Below are 3,146 nucleotides of genomic sequence, written 5' to 3' on the forward strand. Positions count from 1 at the left end.
ACTTGTCTTCTCAAATTTAAATTTTGATAGGATATGGTCTCCTTCCATTTATTCCTTAAATATCCATATCCCCAAAATTTCTTCTAAAAAATCCTTGGGAAAAGATATGGTCCTTATCCATATCTTATCGCCAAAGTGTCCTCTCATATTTACTTGGAAGAAGATATGGTCCTCCCCAATAAATTACAAAATTAAATATTCATATCTTATCTCCAAAATGTCCTCTCAAATTTACTTGGACGAAGATATGGTCTTCCCCAATTAATTTCGAAATTAAATATCCATATCTTATCCCCAAAATGTCCTCTCAAATCCACTTGGAAGAAGATATGGTCTTCCCCAATTAATTTCCAAATTAAATATCCATAAATTAAAAAAAAAGAAGAGATCGATCACTTCAGCTCTCATAAATGTTTGGGTGTTGACTACATCGAGCGATGAGATTTGAACGCGTGATCGGCGTGGGAATGTAGATCCACGAGAACCAACAAACATTACCGTTGGATGACTGTAAAAAGACAGGAAAACACCATCATTGCAATATCTTGCGGTTCTTGGACTACTATGCAGCCCCAGAAGACGCCTCATGGTTCGAGGCTATGGAGAACATGGATATCATCTTGGAGTTTTGCAGTTCTCATTGACGTTATGTCTCCATTTCTGATGAATTTTATGCTTTCTGTTAAGGAACCATATCCTAATCATGCGTAAGAGGCTTCAAGATCAAGTTTCGTTACTGAAAAATGGTGAAGGAAACAGTCAAGGTTGTCTTTAGATTGGCCGCAGTGGCATGTATTTGTGTGTGGACGAGCATGTACACAATATTTTCACATAATGCAAAGACATTAGCCATCCAGATCAACTGTGGTTCATGGGAAAACACACATACCCCTGAAACGAATATGATTTGGGTGAAAGACCATGGTTACATAGTCGGCTCGTCCAAAAATGCCATCACCACGAGATATATTGCCCCTCAGCTCAAGAAACTTTGTTTCTTTAAGCTCTCGAACAGTCTCGAGAACTGCTACAACGTCAGTCATCTACCAGGTGGCCATTATTCCGTTAGAATGTTCTTTGGCCTCAACGAGGATGTTTTAGCCGACCGCGAGCCACTCTTTGACGTCTCCATTGAAGGAACACAGGTCTATTCTTTAAAGTCGGGTTGGAGCATGAACAACGACTAGGTATATGTCGAAGCTTCAGTCTTTGTCTTGGACACTGCTGCCACTGTCTGCCTTCACAGCACCGACCACGGTGATCCATTGGTAATGAGCATCAAGATTCTTCGGCTTCATCCACAAGCTTATGATTTTGGGGCTCAGTGGGGGGATACTGTCATATTCAGGATTTCTAAGTGGGTGGACTGTGGAGCAAACCAAAGTGTGTACGGCAAGTCCTACAATGCCGACCCCTGGGGCGGCAACTGCTTTTGGTTTTCGAATACTGAGCCGGATGATGTGGCCAAGAGCTCGACTCGCAAGCTGACGACTTCGAATCCCATCCGAGGAACTTCTGTGGCCCCCAATTTTTTTTCCAAAAGCAATTTATCAATCTGCTTCAGTAGGCACTGCGGTTGGGCAAGTCTTGAATTATAATTTTAATGTTGAGCCCAACGCGAATTATTCTGTTTGGCTGCATTTTGCAGAGATTGAGGATGGTGTGATCAGTGCAGGGCAAAGGGTATTTGATGTGCCCATAAATGGGCAACCCTTTTTCTCTAATGTTGACATTGCAGGGATGGCTAGGGAGCCTTTTGATGCGATTGTATTGCACAAGACAATGTCTTTTGATGGAAGAACTATAATTCTTAGCTTTAGGCCAAATAGCCATAAAAGTGTAATGGTGAATGTTATTGAGATATTCCTGGTTATTGAAATGGAAAAGAGAACCATAAATACACAAGTTTGGTCCTTGCGGGTATTGAAGGATACCTTAGGACTCCCTCCTCGATTTGGATGGAATGGTGATCCTTGTGTTCCTCAACAACACCCCTGGAGTGGAATCAACTGCCATTTTGATAATAAAAAAAAACATGGTTCATTGATGGATTAGGTCTTGACAACCAAGGATTGAAGGGATTCATAAGTGATGACATAGCAAATTTGCAACAGTTACAGAGAATAAATTTGATTGGAAACAATATATAAGGACCTATTCCGCCTGCACTTGGGACTCTTCAAACCCTAGAGTACTTCAATAGAACACCCACTGCAACAGGACAATACTCCACCTTCTCTACATTTGAAACAAGTCTGTTCCTGACCATTTTTACATGGTATCAGTAAATCCAATTCTAGTAACTCCTCTGCCTCGAGTGAATTGTGTTCCCTAGTACTTGTGGCTTCTAAATTTCTTTCCTCCTTGGGTTCATCTTTCTCCTTTCAAGCAACAAACCCCATCATCTCTCATCTCACTACAATGTGAATGACCATTAGAAGTTGACTTGGTGCCACCTGATAACTACTGTAATTTTTCATCTCCAGAAATGTGGATTTCTAGTTTAGATCCAATAACCCACATACCATTTCCAGTATTTATTTGGGAATCTTTCTGAAAATTCTATCTTGAAGTGCATAAAGAATTGTTCTGGCAACCATTTTCAGAAACACTATATGTTTTTTTCATAATGCATTCACTTGTCTTTTCAATATTAAACTGAGAGCTATCTTTTCCACCATGCTTTAACCTCTTTTCACCTTCTGAACATATAGGTTCGTATGGCAAGTCTACGTCTCTATACAATCACTTCTGACCTCCACTATTGTTACATTCTTTTCCTGTTGGTGATGGATGTGTATAATGTAAGAAAGAAAGAAAGTGTCATCCCTTAGAGACATCATAAATCAACTGGTCAAGAACGGGTCTATTCAGAGAAGCTTTCTTCATACGAACAAATTGAAGTAAATCATACTTCAATGTTTCAATAGGATACTTCTCTAGTGTAGAAATATAAGTTTTTTTATCTTCCATGAGCCATGACATCCATTTTCAAATCACTACCTTCAGAAAAGTCCTCTTAACATAACTGACTTTTCAAACGTTGTATATGAAATAGGGTATTCAGGCCTATGAATGTTCTTAATCCAAGAATCTCTGTTGCTTTGGGAATTATTTATAATCTCCTGTTCTCTCCCAAAAAGGTA

General features: G+C 39.6%; 1 pseudogene; it reads left to right on the plus strand.

Moving 5' to 3' along the window:
* Nucleotides 1–743: 743 nt before the first annotated feature.
* LOC149176477 (receptor-like protein 4 pseudogene) lies at nucleotides 744–2,288 on the plus strand (annotated as a pseudogene).
* The last annotated feature ends 858 nt before the right edge of the window (nucleotides 2,289–3,146 follow it).

This window comes from Pinus tabuliformis, chromosome 4_1 (assembly GCF_031772625.1).
Source record: "Pinus tabuliformis cultivar Carrire ecotype Pingquan chromosome 4_1, CPIR1, whole genome shotgun sequence".
Classification (NCBI taxonomy): domain Eukaryota; kingdom Viridiplantae; phylum Streptophyta; class Pinopsida; order Pinales; family Pinaceae; genus Pinus; species Pinus tabuliformis.